This window comes from Macrotis lagotis, chromosome 8, assembly GCF_037893015.1.
Source record: "Macrotis lagotis isolate mMagLag1 chromosome 8, bilby.v1.9.chrom.fasta, whole genome shotgun sequence".
In the NCBI taxonomy this organism is placed as follows: Eukaryota; Metazoa; Chordata; class Mammalia; order Peramelemorphia; family Peramelidae; genus Macrotis; species Macrotis lagotis.
Window position 1 is genome coordinate 61,335,135 of NC_133665.1, and position 17,676 is coordinate 61,352,810.

At 41.3% G+C, this 17,676-nt stretch overlaps 1 protein-coding gene across 1 annotated transcript in view; it reads right to left on the reverse strand.

The window, feature by feature from the left end:
• SBK1 (SH3 domain binding kinase 1) overlaps positions 1-17,393 on the reverse strand; it is a 113,952-nt gene extending 96,559 nt beyond the window's left edge. Inside the window, exon 1 of the mRNA XM_074197374.1 lies at positions 16,458-17,393. The gene's annotated coding sequence lies outside the window, so the exon portion shown is untranslated. The remainder of the gene's footprint in view (positions 1-16,457) is intronic.
• Positions 17,394-17,676: the final 283 nt, after the last annotated feature.

A 17,676-nucleotide genomic window follows, 5' to 3' on the forward strand; every position in this document is an offset into this window, starting at 1 on the left:
GGGGAGTAATCAGAATTAGACCTAGAATATCTTAAGAATATTAAGATTATTACCTATTTCTACCCTTCACTGAATTGAATAGTTTTAGGAAAATAATGCTCCAGGTCTCTGCCAAAGGTTAAGAGATTATTGCATTATTTGATGAATCAAAACCATTAACTGAATTTTCACTGTGAGTTCCTTAACTATGTTTCATCTAATTGTAGAGTTTTTCCTTTGGTTGGAAGTTTATTGCAACTAAAAATGTCTCATGTCAGAGAGATTTTCAAAGGCAAAATGGATTTCTGCCCTTTTTTGGATTTCTTTTTCTAAGCAGAGATATTTAGAATTAAACTAATTTAATTAAAATAAAATTTAATTGAGCCCTGGCAGGCTTGTGCCCCATATTTGAAATAATGTATCTTTCTTTTTTACAAGGTAAATCTGAATCTCAATATATCTTCAACTTCAAATCAGTTCAATTCAACTTCAATTCAATTTAAGACACACTTGTACAGATGCCCCAGCACTCTCTTGCTTCCTACTAGTGGAGATTTTGTTCTGCCATTGTTGATTTCTCTCCTGCACCGTGTAAAACCCCCCATTGCCATCCAATATTGAGAACTTTGTTTTGGAATGGATGAATGTCACACACAATGTGTGAAATTCCTTTGACAAAGTTAACTTTGTTAAGATGATAATTCCTTGCTTTGTCCCGCGATGCTCTGTGAATAGGACAGGTAGGAAAATAGTTTCTTGGTTGGTTCATGCACTTTTCTTCTTGAACAAATAGAGAGAAACTGGACAGACATGTGTGAACTTGGTTTGCTGGAGGGAAGCCTGTGAAATCAAGTGACCCTTCTGGAAAAGTAATCCCTAAACTTTTTTGATTATGTGTTTTTTGAGTAACTGCATAATTTTGAGCAAATATATGTATTTATTTGCTTATTTATAAATTATGTAAGTGTGCTATTGTACCAATAAATGTACAGTACAAAAATCACCCAAAAAGAAATTTTTTTTAAATAGCTAATGATTAGTACTTTATCCCAGAGTCAATAGAGAGTCACTAGAGTTTATTGGAGGGGGGAGTGACATGGTTAGGCTAAACTTTAGGAAAATCACTTTGGAAACTAGATGGAGGATGGATGGTTTTTGGATATAGGGAGATAAATTTTCCCAACAGCACCTGCTTAACTATTGCAATGGGTGCCCGAGGAACACTTAGATAATAATTACCCTTAGGGGCCTATACTCACTCAGAAGGGAAATAGCATAGTTGGGAACTTAGAAAATAGAGGGAAGAAGAATATCAAGGAAATAATGGGGATTAAGTTTGTTTTGGAAACAAGGACCATGATTGGGGATGTGGGATGCTACCAGTCTTCCTATTCTTCACCTGATTGATCACATACCCATTATGGTCAAGTCAGAGGTAGGACTGCTAGTCTCTTCAATCACCCAAGGGATTTCCCTTTTTGTAAAGAGAGAGCGTGCAACTCTAGAGAAGCACTATAACTCTGAAGAATTCATAAGTTCACTTTAAAAGGAAAGAAAGTTTTTATGTGTTTAAGTGAAAATCTTTTATCAAGGTCTACCTTATATTTAATAATTTATATTAATGAGTACTTGCATGGGAGCTGAGGCTCCTTGTTTCTTTTGTTGTAGAAACCTAAAACTGAACTGAATTCTTCCATTCCCTAGAGAAATACTAGGTAGAAATAAATAAGAGCCAAACATTGTGATTAGTAAGAAGCCCCAAGACTGAATGTAGTCCATAGAAATCAGAATTACTTGGCCATGGTTTCATAAATTGTTGTTTATGCTTTATTCTCAAAAAAAAGACCATGACATCAGGGAGGTGATGCTATGACAAGCATATGAATTGGATTTGAGTGGGGGGGGGGGCGATGCTGTGCTAAGTCACCAGCCTCATTTTCTCCTCTGGAGCCATCTGGGTCTAATGGGTCAGGATGATTAGATGGCCCTGAAGGAGAAGCAATCAGGATTAAGTGACTTGCACATTTGGGGTCAAATTTGAACTCCAGTCCTCCTGACTCCAGGGCTGGTGCTCTATCCACTGAGTCACCTAACTAACCCCCTTCCCTTTTTTTTTAATATAAATATCTACTACATGTAAGGTACCATCCTAGGTACTAGAGTTCTAAAAGCATAAATGAAAGGCCTTCAAGGAGCTGTTTACAATTTAATAGGGAGGAATTATACCTAGATAAGTAAATAAACTAATGTAAGGAAGGAGAGAGTACTCCCAACTTAAGGAGGATATCACTGAGGAGGTATCACTTGGGTTTAGCATTGAAGAAAACTAAAATTTTTAAAAATTAGAAGGAGAAAGTGCATTCCAAGCTTTGGGGACAGTCAATGTGGAGAACTAAAATGTTGAATTTAGGTTGTGAGTGGAGAGAGGGTGGTGATCTCAAGAGACATAGTAGAGATAAAATTGATAAGAATGCAAATAATTAGATGTGAGGTGGGGGAGAGGGAAATATCAAGAATAACTCATGTTTTGATCCAGAAAAACTGGGGAGATAGAAGTGCTCTAAACAGAAATAAGAACTTTTGGAACAAAGATGAGTTTTGGGAGCGCAGAATTCCATCTAGGATTTGTTGAGGCTGAAATGGCAAGGGGACACCCAAAGATACATGTTCAGCAAGAAATTTGTCATGTCAGATAAGAATTCAGAAGAGGCAATAAAGACTGGATATTTAGATTTAGTATTCATCAACATAAAAATGATAATTAATCCCTTGGAAGGAACAGATGAAATCTCCAAGGGAGGAAGTGTTGAGAGAGAAGGAAGGAGAAGCAGGGTGTAAGAGATGAATGATGAATTAGCAAAAGAGGCATAAGGAGTATCTGATAGGTAGGAAGATTGGGCGACTCAGTGAGATAGGAAATCATGAACCAATGGATACCTCTATTTCTACTTTAAAGCTTCACCTTTTGAAACAGCTTCTTCTTCTTTCAATTTGTCCATCTGTAAATTTTATATCAGTCGATTTATGGTGAACCTTTGACAAACTATGTTTACTGTAACTCTATCTCTCAGTTCTCTTGGCAACAGTGATTTGATGCCTGTTATGTATAATTTGGGGATTCTTGAAAATGCTACTGAGTCAGGTCAAATGGGCAAAAATAGACAGTACACAGAAATGTTGAAGGGAAATGATTAGGTGGGGAGAAGGGGAGATGGATTGAAGGAAATGGATGATTTATTTTAATATCTCAGTTTGTCTTCTTACTTTCTGTGAGTATATGGAATATGGTAGAATTAATTGGTTAGACATCTGCTATTTCTCCTACAATATATATGTGCATATTGTCTCCTATATTAGGAAGGAAATTTCTTTTGGACAGGCACTATTTTGCTTTTGTCATTGCATCTCAGGGTTTAGCACAGTGCCTAGAAATACCAGCTTCATAACAGATATTTTTTTTAGGGTTTTTTTTTGTAAGGCAAACAGGGTTAAGTGGCTTGCCCAAGGCCACACAGCCAGGTAATTATTAAGTATCTGAGACCGGATTTGGACCCAGGTACTCCTGACTCCACTACTCTATCCATTGTGCCACCTATCTGCCCCAACAGTGAAGTGTTTTATAAATGTATGTATTAAGTGTTGAATTTGACCAGATCTTTATACCAGTTTTGAAACTATGACTTTGAAGACTTGGGACATTCTCTATCCTTTCTGCTACCCCCTGAATAATTGAAAGGGGGCAAGCAACAGATGCAGTTAGTGTGAATTTATCATGTGTATAGTAATAATAAGGGGAGGGGAAGAAGTTTGAAATGATCATTCAAAAAGTATCTGTTATGGGGGTGGCTAGGTGGCACAGTGGATAAAGCACTGGCCTTGGAGTAAGGAGTACCTGGGTCCAAATCCGGTCTCAGACACTTAATAATTACCTAGCTGTGTGGCCTTGGGCAAGCCACTTAACCCCATTTGCCTTGCAAAAACCTAAAACAAAACAAAGCAAAACAAAAACACTTTACTGTTACAAGACCTCACATACATCATTTAAATTGATTCTCACAATAAAAATATAAGCAAATACAATTAATCAATCAATACTGTGTAAAAAGCACTGAGAAAGACACAAAGTGTAGCTAAGAAAAATGTCTGGGGTTGGGGAGCTAGGGAGAGAAAGATATATATCACTATTTTATATATATATATATATATATATATATATATATATAATATTACACGATAAGTACAGAAGAGAAATAGAAACAAAGTGAAATGTGAAATCTGAGGCTGGAGGTAATTTCAATAGAGGGAGCAGAGAGAATAGTGCAGTTTGGCTTGGTGGAATTATAGAGCTATAGGTGAAGGAGGTGATTTAACATCATAGTGTTGTCAAAGATAGCAAAAATTGACCCTTTTAATAGCTAAGCTCTGGAAATGCAGTTTTGAAATTCAAGAGGAGGGGATACTATCTCCTGAATGGGAATCACTCTTGAAAGGAGGAAAATGGAATTTTTGTCCCTATTTTCCTCCATCCATTCCACCAGCCTTGAGACATTCAAGTCTAACAACCAAACTACTCATTCAAAGGGTGACATCTTACCCAGCTGCTGGAGAGTCAGTTAGAGAGAGAGTTAGAAGTACAGTTTGTTTAGTGGAGGCACTCTCCTTATAAAGAGGCAGTGACTAATATTGGAAAGAGTTTCAAAGGGTAGGACCTCTGACAGCAAAAAAGAGAACTGCCTATGGACCCAAGACAGATAGTCCAGTTAACTGAATGGGGGGGGGGGGGGAGAGAGAGAGAGAGAGAGAGAGAGAGAGAGAGAGAGAGAGAGAGAGAGAGCCAGCCCTGTTGACCTGCCAAAAGAAGCAAATTCTGAAAACCCAATTGAGAGGTTCATTCATTAAAGTCATTGCACCCTATAGGAAGCTTTGTAAGAACTACACTAGAAGAAAAAGGTGATTGAGAATTAATAGTCTGGAGTTGTAAGTTGCTTTGACCACATGTGTTCCCTAAATGTAGGCCATATTACATTTGTACATTGTTTGTGACCACTCTTCCCTCAGATGCTATTTATATTACTGAAGGAATGAGCTTCGAGCTTATGGAGGTTCTATTTCATAGCTATTTTCCTTAATGTGCCACCTTAGGAAATGCCTTTTTTTTAAGGATGCGTTATAACTGCTCCCTGACTATTAAGGGGAAACCCAGTGGTGAGAGCTTGCAATTTATAATTTTCACAGTATTACCCCAAAGGGGTCACCATACTTTGGAAACCCAACTCATAAGTGGGAGTGGAAGTACAGGTACACTCAGAGAGAGTGATAGGAATATATAGAGAGAATAAATGCTTGAAATATAAGAACATTATGTAATAACAGGAGATAAGATTGGAAAGATAAAATAAAGACAGATTGTGGAGGGTCTTGAATTCTAAGCAATGGTATTCAAATTTGTCATTTCTCCCCCTGCAAACTGTTTCATTTTTACAGGAATTTGACAAAAATTTCAGGGGAAACTAATTACTGAAATATTAATAAGAGATACAACCTGTAATGTTGTGTAGATTTCAAAAGTTGGATCACAACTTCTTTCCTTCATTTGTTATGCCTTGAACTGGTGGCTAGGGAACTAAGATCAGGCTAGGGAGTGGGAAAAGATCAAATCTGTGCTATGGAAGTGACAGATTGGGGAGCATAAGTGGAAGACCAGATCCAAGAGGGAGTCCAGAGTGCCAAAGATTGTGAATTATCATGAAATCTGAAGGAATGTGAGCAAGTGACTAGATAACAAATATCTTTCACCCATGCAGCCCTTTTTTTCTACTTAAACTCTAAGATCCAAAGCTGGAACTCTGGATTAAAACCCTTCTTTTTTCATTCCTTCCATGTAAATTGGATGCTTTGGAGACTTTTCTAGGAACCTAAGAAAGAGGAGAGCTCAGTTAGGAAGAAGAAATGTTGCTGAGAGTGGTTGAATGGAGGTTCCCGAAATGGGGAAAACTTAACAATTTTCTTTGCATTTTTATTATTTCTAAGTCATGTGATCAAAAGTGCATTGAGTTACTGTATCCTATGAGTTTGTAGATTGTTGACTGAGAGAAGACCAGATGTAGGATGGATGTTAGAATCATATTTATTTATTTTTAATGTATTTGAACAACATTACAACATTCTTTAGTCTAAACTTAGAACCAGGTTGAAGTCATATGAAATCATAGATCATAGAAGGTAAGATCATAGTGGTGACAATCATTTGAACATCTTTTATTCGGGAACCCTCTGGTGACCAGTGGAGATATTGCACTGTTTTTCACCTTGCAATTCTACTTGAGTTCCAGGGCAATTCTTACTTACCAGAATCCCTTGGTTTGAGTATACCTACTGGACGACTCATACAGTGCACTAAGTGGCACTCTGCCTTCCTTGAAGGTAGCACACTAGCCAATGTGGACTATTTACACCTAAGTAATGTCCTAAATTAGAGAATGTCAAGTCCAACTACCAGGCGACATGCCATGAAAGGGAGTTACTGGGAGAGAGACACATGCTTGAGACCACTCAAAGAAGGAAACAAAGGTGGCATGACTATAGGGTGAGTCCCTGGGGCTGCCAGACCAGGTGCCAGTATAGATGAATGCTACAGACATAGTAATGCTTCCCTAAAAATGAAGAAGAGACAAAACTTTGGCATCTGACTGGACTCTGATTTGAGATGTGGGATCCATAACATTTATGAGGAGTGTATTCTGCTGCTGTTGTCACTGGTAATATGAAGACCCATCACACAATGTCCAGACCCAGATCATGAAAGTGTTAGAAACTGCTGCCAGTAATTATGAATAATCTGTGATCCAGAGTCCCATGACTCCAAAACTAACTTTCCTTTGCCCTGCAGAGTCTTGTATCAACACCATAAACCCTATTTCATCACCAAGACCCAACATGTTCTAAATGTAGAAAAGGAACACATGTTTTATTTGAATTTCTCAATAAAAAAAGTATCAGTGTGGGGCAAGAGTAAAGGCAGAAATACTGGTTAGGAGCTGTTATTGCAGGACTTCAGGTGGGTGGTAATGAGTGTGCTTTACTTGGGTCGTGGTGGTAGTAGATGTAGAGAAGAGGGGACAGATTGAAGAGATGTTACCCACCTAAAATGGACAGGTAGAATCCCATGGGTGGAGGCAGCTGAAGGGATAGGCATAAACCCACACAGGGATCCTTTTGTTTATCACATGGCCTAACATCCCTGATGGGATATGACCCAGTTGTCTGTTCTTGAACTTGGAATGACGTGGCTTTGCTTATGTCCCCGACTATGGCAGGTAGCCATTGTGGATAACCAGGGGAGGCCTCTCTCTCTTTCTTCCCCAGGGGGTGGCCAGCTCTTGATTTTGAAAACACTAGGAACCTGCCCAGTGGGGGCTGTAGGGAAGCAATCTGTCTTTGGCGTGAAGTAGGAGGCAACTAATCAGAGAGAAAGGGAGGGAAAAATAGAACTTTGTTAAGAAAAATATGAGATCAAGGAGGAGAATAGGCTTCCTAGGTGTGGGTAGCTGGATAGGGATGAGGAGTGGAACTGAGGCCACATAAGGACTGGCCTCATAGGCATAGATGAATTTCCTAGGCTCACCAAAGATTCCAGGAAAAAATGATTTCAGAAGCTGAAACAAACAATCATCTGAGCCTACTGTGGGTTTCTATGATTGCTTTACTTGTAAATGGTTTATAGATTCACAGAATATTGGAGTTAGAAGGCACTTTAGAGATTTTCTAGTCTGCCTTCTTCATTTTACAAATTTGATATTTGGTTTTATTACCAGTGATTAGAAGTCAGGGTATGCTAATAAATGTTTAACAATCAGTTCTATTAAAAACAACATGTACCACACAGCACACTTTTAAGTCTAATCTGCTTTAATAATAGTTTCTCACTTTCTTAAGTCTAGACAATCAACAAAACAATAAATCAAGCAATAATTTGTAGCATTTGCTCAATTCCCAAGTGTAAATGTTCACAATGAAAATTTAATAATTGACTTTCAAACTAGCTAGTTTGATCTGGCTTCAGTACACCCCCCCTTCCCCCCACCCCCATGGGCAATCAGCAGATCTGGAAGGGAGGTAATAGGCATAGAGAAACAGAATCTGCTCCAAGCTGGGACTGTGGAAAGGGAAAAGCAGAATACAATAAAATCTGGCTAAATAAAAGATTTCATTTGGATAAAAAGATTTCAGGAATTTGATAGGAACCAATGAAAGAGATATGGGTCTGAGGCTGGGAAGATATAGATTCAAAACCAGAAAGGAAACTTAGAATCCATCTGGTCCATTTCCATCAATTTTATAAAGAACTGAGACACTAATTGGTTAAGTGACTCCCAGAGTTATTCAGGTAGTGATTAGCAGAGCTGATATATGAAATCATGTCATCTGATTCCAAATCCATCTCTTTCCACTCTCTTCTCAAGAGAGAATGCTTTTATGGTGCTGGTAAGCTAACCAAAGGCCATTTCTTTGGTCACCTGCATTTGTGCTAAATGAGCAAACTTCTTAAGAGTAGAGAAAATATCTTCTTTGGTATCTTTTACAGGAGTAGAGTCAGATTCCAATGGAGAAGGGGCTACTAAACTATAATAAGGATCCTGCTGTTCAAATTAATTTAGAAAACTACATAGGGGCATTATCTATATTCTTTTGTATCTTTATTTATTTGGTCACATATTTCTTAATAACATTTTATTCTTGTTCAGGTGCAGTTACCCAACAAATTCAACATTTGCTGAATGAATGAAGAAACTAATGAATGAGTAAAATCCCAGAGTGACTAAGTGATTTACTCAAGGTCACTGTAGTGTTAGATCGGGAATTCTCTTTACAACCTAAAGAGCAATTTTCATGGTTGTTCTAAATAGAGTGTCATACCCATCCCCTCCCTGACCACAAGGGAGAAGCAAAACTCCCACATGCACCTGAATTGGATTAAGCTGTAACTGGAAAATGTTTAGCAAGATAAATGAAAATACAATACATCCTAGATAATGTTAATTTGTGGTTTTCTAAGTCAACATACAGCTTACAGGGATGTTTCTATTTGCTTATACTTTGCTTATGCAGATTAAATGGATAAGGGCAGGAATGGGTGGGAGCTGAGATCCTTATAGAATTTCTCCAATCTTCATGAGGAAGAGTGTGGGGTATGGGGCAATAAAGATGTCCTGGAGAGTGTATAAATAGTTATTGAACTCCATCCTTGGAGGTCTTTGGAAGTAGGCTGCTTCACAACCCTATGCCTGATGTCTAGACAAGGGTGATATCCAATTCAGAATCCCCCTTCAGAAGGTAAAGTCACTGGGAGATGAGAGTGAAGGTGGGAAGTTAGGTGGGAGAGTGAAAGACCCAGAATTCTGAACTCTCACTTTTTCATGCTCCCTGGGGACATCGACCAGTTCAGCACCTCCCAAGGTCTACTTCTATCCTGGTAGTCTTTCTGAAGTTACCACCTCCTCCTTCCTTTTCCCAGTCTCTCTAATCATGTCAGGGCCACAGGAAAGAATTACTCAAACTACAGCTCAGCTGGTGACAAGTCTAATTTTAGGACTAGCCTTCCATCTCCTCTCATCTACCATAGGGAAGGGCTCCAATGGAACTCCTAGTGAGCTCCTTGAGTACAAACAGGAATTAGCTCTAGCTCCTTGACTCAGGACCCAATCCTGGGAAAAAAAATCCAATAGGAAAAAGGACTCCTTCCCTCCCCTCAAGGAGATTGTCATTTGGTTCCCCAGAAAGACCCCTTCCCCTTAGTGGGATGAGAGGGAAGAGACAAAGATTTATGTTCCCCTCCTTGGGGGGTTTTGCAAAAGGTAGAGACTACTGACTAGCTGTGTGATCCTGAGCAAGTCACTCAACTTCTCAGCGACTCATCTTTCTGCAATAAAAGGGACCTTCCAAAGGTATTTCCAACTCTCAATCTATGATTATTAGGGTCCTATGAGACTTTGGGGATTATCTGCTATGTGCTCCTTTCACATATTAAAAAAATGATTTGCCTAAAGTGACAGTCCTTTGATAGAATCCAAACTTGAACCCAGTTCCAATCCCAGAGCTCAGAGAGCCCCTAAGGAGAGAACCTGTGGTGTTCCCATGACTGTGCCCCCTACTGTGGGAGAGAAAAGAAAAGGTTTAGATTTGGTCTCTGATCTCAGGAATTCACAATTTAGCTGAGGAGTGATGAATTGTCCATTTGGGGAAAATGTATGTTAGATAAGGTTCATTAAATTGGAGATTAATAGAGAATAGTGTATAATGAAATGGTAACCTAGGTGGATTATGGGGTTTAGAACTGTAAGGTTCTAAGGTTGTCTAATACTGTGTTGTTTTTTTTTTTTCATTTTGTTTTTCCAAAAGGAGTGACTTGCTAAAGGTCAAATAGGGACAATTTTGGGTACAGTGGGGAAAAAAGCACTCACTTTGGGAGACAGAGGACCTGGATTCAAATTCTATCATTGACATTTAACTACGGGGGCAGCTAGGTGGCGCAGTGGATAGAGCACCGGCCCTGGAGTCAGGAGTACCTGAGTTCAAATCTGACCTCAGACACTTAATAAATACCCAGCTGTGTGGCCTTGGGCAAACCACTTAACCCCATTGCCTTGCAAAAACCGAAAGAAAGAAAGAAAGAAAGAAAGAAAGAAAGAAAGAAAGAAAGAAAGAAAGAAAGAAAGAAAACAAGACTTTTAACTACATGTGTGACTTTGGGTAATAAACAACCTCTCTGGGTCTCAGTTTCCTCATCTTCAAAATGAAGGGGATGGATTCCATGGTTTCTGTGATTCCTTCTACTTTCACATTTATTCTCCCTTCTAATCCCCCCCCCCCAAGTTTGGATTAAAATTCAGGTCTTTTGACTCCATAGCCAGTGTTCTTTCCCCTCCACCATGCTGTAGGAAGATTAAATGTTCCTTGAGGAGGTCAAAGGAAGGAGAGTTCATTATGGACTCAGGGGCTAGGGAGGTGTCAAGTGTTAAATTTAAGTAATTGGAACTGAGTTCAATTCTACCTGTGACATACACTGACTAGGTAAATTTAGGCAACTCATGGAAGTTCTCTCAGCCTCAGTTTCTTCAGCAATTGGAATAAATGACCTCTTAGGTGCCTTCAAACTCCATCTAATGTGTTTCACCCCCTTGGTCATGTTATTCTTTATTTTTAGGGTTTTTTTGGCTAGGCAATAGGGTTAAGTGGCTTGCCCAAGGCTACATGGCTAGGTAATGGTCATGTTATTCTTACTCCCTATCCTCATTTTATTTTATTTTTACTAGACCTGAGATGAAGTCTCTCCATCGATGTAAACTAATTCCTTTTCTCCAACTTAAGGTCTTAGAGAATTGTTATTGACATTGAAATTTAGTGACTTACCTAGGGTCTCCTAGATAATATGTGTCAGAATCAAGACCTCGTTCCAAGTCTTCATGATTTTTAAAACCAGTTATCTATTCACTTAGGAAGGCTATCTCTTTCTTGCTTCCTTATCAGAAAAATATTTACAGGTTCCCAATAATCTATAGTTGTACCCATCAATAATAGCAATAATTTCCATTTCCATGTCACTTTACAAAATATCTAACATTCACCTCTAATTTGAGCCTTACCATAAACATTTATTAAAATGTCTACTGTGTGCAGAAGACTGGATCTTTTGAAGAAGGATATAAAGTTGAGATTATACTTGATGTAGTTTAAAGTCAAGGAGAGGATAAAGATACAATGCAGATCATAATATTACATAATCTTGCAGGACAATTGCACCAGAGAGGTATGGGTAAATAGTATATGAAATCTGATGGAAGTAGGTTGGGTAGGTGGGTGGAGGGACTGAGATATCAGGGAAGACTTCCTGGAGCAAGTGGCATTTAAATAATTTAAAGAAAGACAGGGAGGGAGGGAGGGAATTACTGGCAAAGGGAAGAATATGATCAAGGTCATGGAAACCTATGAGTTCTATATGGTTTGGGGTGGGGCGAAGAGGTTTGAGAAGTTGTTTTGGCTGAAGGGCAGGATGCTTGGGGGAGCATCATACAGAAATAAAGCTAGAAAGGTAATGTCCCCATGAGGCAGGTAATGGAAGTATTATTGGCTCCATTTTATAGATGAGGACAGTGAAGCTCATGGGAATCAAATGCCTTGTCCAAGGTTACACAGATGGTAAATGGCAAATCTGTGACTAGAAGCCAAGTTTCCACACTTTAAGTTAAGTGCTTTTTCCATGCTGCTTTGTGAAAGTGGGCATTTCTTCATACCTCTATATAAAAGGTATATTCAGGACCTTCTCCCTAGTCTATCCTAGACCCTGGGTTTGCATCAAAAGCTGCAACATGGTATAATGTAAAAGAGTTTTGTATTTGGACTGAGTTCAGTTCTGTCAGTAATAAGTCGTATCACCTCTTTGGATCTCAGTTTCCCCATATGTAAAATAAGAGGGTTGGCTTAGATGACTACCAAGGTCCCTTCTATCTCTAAACCCCTAGGATAGGGCTAGTATATACTTAGAAGTTCATCATGGTTTCACAGCTGCCATAGCAGACCAGATTGGCAGAATAGATGGGTGGGTCAGTCTGAACAATGCAAGAAAGAATGATACAGGCTGGTCTGGGCTGGTGCTGCTAAGGAGAACATTCCAGCAGCCTTGGGCAGATAGGTTTGGCCACCCTCCCTCCCCCTAGGCTGACAGGTGTTCCTAAGAAGGTTAGCCTTTATATTTTTAGCCTTGGCACATGGCACCTGCCCATTCACTCCATCTCTGCCTGTCATGCCTCACTTCCCTATTTTTTTCTTCCTTTTTTCTTTTTTCTTTTTCACTTCCCAATTTTTAAAGCACCTGTGTTCCCTAAGCAGGAAGGGGCAGCTCCTTGAGCTTGGAGGGGTGATGTGAGAGAGCAGGCATCTTCTCAAGGAAAGGATAATTATTCTCTAAGGGAATGAGGAGAAGAGAATCCAAGGCAGCAGGTATATGTGGAGAGTGCTCATAAAAGGATCCAATGACCTTAGGACCAAAAGAAATTGTAATGATGGGGCTTGGAAGTGAAGAAAATGGACCCACCTAAATGGGTAGGCCTGTAAATTACTCACTGTGGGAGTGGACACAAAGATGGCTCTAAGGGGTCCTTGGAATAATTGTGTCATGTCAAGAGGAGACCTTAAATCACAACCCTTTCATTTTACTGTAACTGAGGGAAGGTCAAATATTGCCAGAGGTTAAATATTGAGTAAGGTTAATACAAGATCCCAGCAATACAGATTCCTTTGATGACTACCAAGGTCCCTTCTACCTCTAAACCCTAGCACTTGACTCATATACTTAGCATATGCTTAGAAGTTCATCATGGTTCCACAACTGCCATAGCAAACCAGATTGGCAGAAGAGATAGATGGACCAGTCTGAACAAGAAAGGACGTCCGTTGCTCTTTTCCCCTTTAATATATTACCTCTCATTAACCCTGTGGTGATTGTACTCATGTGGAAGAAGGCAGAAGAGGAAAACCAGTTAGTTGAGGGCAGGGAGAGGGTAAAGAGAGTTGAAGGAAAAATAAGGAGGTTCCTTGGGTTTTTAAGGAGAAAGAAAATGGAGTGGGAAACAGAAAATTAGAACCTTTTATTCTTCTGTTGCTGCTATTCTCATACTTCTACTGGACCTGTTCTATCAACCTATCATCACGTAGCTTCCTACATCTTTTGAAACCAAAGGCTGACTATTTCAACAAAGTTCTTAGAGGTGTCCTAGAATCAATCCCTTTCTCTCTCGTCCCATCCTACTTTGCTTTTAAGTTAGGGTGAACTACTTTGCCTTGCTCAGCTATATTGGGTCTTTCCATGGAAAAAAGGGAAGGTATTACCAAAACTCTGTCCTTTTCTTTTCTCTTCACCTTAGTGATCCTATCTCCTCCCACAGCCTCTGCATTTACCTCATCAAGGTTGATTTCATATATATCCCTGCCCTCTGCTCTTAACTCTTGAGTCAAATCTCCAATTCCCTATTAGCTATCTTCACCTGGATCTTTCACCAAACGCCAAATTCAACATATCCTCAAGCAAAATTTTCATTTTCCCTCATAAAACTTCCCATTTCTGCTGATGGCACTACTATCTTCTCATTTATTCAAGGCTAGAAAACTCTTTGTTGTTCAGTTGTTTTTCAGTGATATCTGACTCTTTGTGAGCCCATTTGTTACACATGAGGAAACTAAAGCACATAGGATAAACAGGGTTAAGTGACTTGCTCAGGATCACATAGATACTAAATGTGAAAGTCTGGATTTGAACTTATGAAGCTGACTCTTCCTGATTCCAGGCACAACATTCTATCCACCTGGTTGCTCATAGAAAACTTAAAACCAGCTTTAACTTCTCTAGTGGTCAAGTCTGATCCATTATTTTACAAACTTACCTCATTTCTACTCCTGCTGCTATTGATGTGCCTCAGGCTATACTATTGTAATAGGCTCCAAAGAGGTTTCCTCATCCTCATTGTCTCCCCACTCCAATTTATCCTGCTTAGTGCCCCATATACCCTAATAATAATACCCATATCTTGTATATTAATGTGCATTAACCCTTACCTAAGCCCTACACAAAACACATTCTAGATCCCATTCTAAAGGTATACAGACACATACAGAAGGGTTACTTGCACATACATATATATGGATGTGATACAACTGCCCTCTACACATATATCACCCTTCATACTATCTTTTATAATTATCGGCACATACACATCCAACACACTACCTAACACATACTAAGTTAGAATGGACAATAGCACAACCTTTAGTCCCCTAGAAGACTGGGGCAAGATCCACATCTTAAACTCTTCTCTTAGGGAGTCCATAGAATCCAGGTCTTCCTTGATCCATGTCTATCGTCTATACCCTTTATATCCAATTGCCTCTCCTGTGTAGGTTGGACTGTGAGGGTGGAGAGAGGTCTCCCAGATTTCTTGTATACTCGATGGATTTTTCCATGGTATACCATGATGTGTATGTGGGAGGTGTACCCAGTCCCAGAATCCCCCAGGACCTTTAGATTCCTAGAACTGTCTTGTCCAAGAATAGGTGCTGATGCACTAGGCTGAGTTATTGACTTGAATCTACCATCAAGGGTTCTTAAATGGTTGTTTCTTTCTACTCCTCCTCTTCTGACTTCTCCCCTCCTCTGCCTGTTGCCTACAGGGCAGAGAGCCAGGGAGAATTCAGGTTTTGAAAACTCCCATGTGTTTGTGTGGGTGTGTATATTGCTCACGTGTAAGGGCATTCATAGATGTGGGATCTTTGTGTTTTTGTGTGCACACTTAGGGGGGGCAGAGGGGAGAGTCAAAGAGGTCAGGGGGCAGTAGCTATACTCAGTTGATCTCAGGCCTCTGAGCTTTCAGGGAAACATGAGACCTACTTTAGAATTTTCCCAACTCAAAAGCAAGTACATTAACACCAATAACCCACTCTGACCACAGACCTCCAAGAAATGGACTGTGTTGGCAGCTAGAGACAAGGGTCACCTCTGCTCCAAGCCCCACCCACATACTATGGCCTCTAGATCCTGAATCAGCACCCAGAGAAGGAGAGCTCTAAGGGCCTGGGAAGGGCCCAGACAGCTCCACCCAAGGTAGATTGGCACAGGAGAAAAAGCCTTGGACTAAGACTCAGGAGCTCTTGTATTCTAGTATTGACTTTGCTACTAATTTGTCTTGTAACCCTACTACTTTAGCCTCAATTTCCCCATGTGTAAAATTATGGGGATTAATCTGGGTGATCTCCAAGGGTCCCTGTTAGTCTTATCATTCTGGGGTACTAACCTATGCTAGAGAGGACTAGGGCACCCCACCTGTTCCTAGAGGTGGGGGGATGATTCTGAGCCAAGCTAGAGAAGTGGGGTTGACCCAGCTGCCATCATGAGTGGTTGTAAGCAGATGATTCATCTTCCTTCCCCCTCCAATTATGTGGACACACACACCTTAGGCATCCCCCACCATCCTTTCCTTCCACCCCCATTAAAGCATCAGGGATTCCAGGAATCCAGGGTATGTGGCAAAAGCCGCCAGAACTGGGCAGGAAGACAAGCCCAAAGGGACCCTGAGACCTGATGGGGACACAAAGACCGGGGACATTTGTCTGAGAAGGGAGTGACATATACAGCAACAACACACATACTTCCAGAGTCACCCAATATAGTTCCATATGGCAATAACATGCAGCCTACTCCCGCCCCTGTGATTCCCATCTCTATCTGTTGCCCTCTTCCAACCCTTGCTCATATGACACACATCCAGACCCTTCCCCCTGGAAGGGTCATGCTATTCTTGTCCTTTATGACTCCCACTCTCTCTCTGCCCTAGTGACCCTATGACCCCAAATAGAGCTCAGCCCCAGGAAGGACTTTCCTGCCAAGTGAGCCCCAGGCATCATCTCCATGGAATGCCCTCAATGGCACTGACCTCTGAAGTGGAAGGGTCTCCAGAGGTTCCTCTTCCTTGTGAAGGCAGATAAAGCAAAAGGTCTGGACGTCCTCGGCCCCACAGCCTGTGGGCCAGGGAGGAGGCAGGTCCAGGATGGGGCAGGTGGAGCAGGTAGCTGAAGTAGTAGCTTCCTCATCGTTGTCTGCAGTCTCCACGGGGCCCCCAGAGCCAGTGCTGGCCAGAGTCAGCAGTCCATCTTCCTCCTGACCACAGGGCCTCCAGCCCCCATCCTGTACCTTCTCCCCCAGGTTGCCCGTCTCCTTGGTATGTGGAAGAGCCTGGGGCTCCCCCTGGCCACCTACGATGCCCTCTCCTGGGAGCCCAGCTGCCAGACCCGGATCTAGGATGTCCCTGGTTTGGGACCCTGCTTTCTTGGGGAGCCCAACTTAAGAAGCAGAAAATTCAATTCGATTGTCCTCCTAGCAGAGGGCTAGCCCAGGTGGTCTCCTGGGCATGGAACCAGGCTTCTGGGGAGCTCAGGATCTGGAGTCCTCTGCGATTCTATTTTTGCCTCAAGCACCCCACCTTGTATCCCCCTGACCTCAGCAGCTGAAAATCAAGCCTGACCTCTGGTCTTCCCAAAGGGGTAGGAGTGAGAGGACAAGCTCTAGGATTCCCACTGGGGCACCTGGGAAAGTTTGCTCTTTCCTTCTGGCTGCAGCTTAGGGGAGCCAGGGGAGTGACTGATGTCTGGGAGCTGACTGATCAGCTCTCTAGCCTGGCTACCCCACCCCTGGAGAGACAGGGGAGTCCTGGATCACTCTGAGGTAATCTCTGGTGCTCCCTTGAGGAGGAAAGTTCTGGCCCCTCAGAGTCCTCCTTCCCCTCTTCAGTCTGGCTGGCTTCTGATGAGACCAGACCAGCGGCTCCTCACTCTCACTCTCTCTGACTCTGACAGATCAGCGACTGACTGTGTGTGTATTAATAGCTCGAGATTCACGCTGAGAGGCAAGGAGGTTAACTCCTTCTTCACCAGAGCCCTGGAGACGCTGTTCTATGTCTCTGCCCATCTTTGTGAGGTGGCATTGAGAATCAGGATAAATGGGGAAGCCTGGAGAGCTGGCTTGGGGCCCAGGAGGAGAACCAACCTGTCCTTCCTACATACTAAGAAGGACATTCAGAAAAATGCTCCAGTTCATGACCCATCCTCCTCTCCAAATAGTCCAGGAGACTTGGGGTGGGTCACCCCACTCCTATG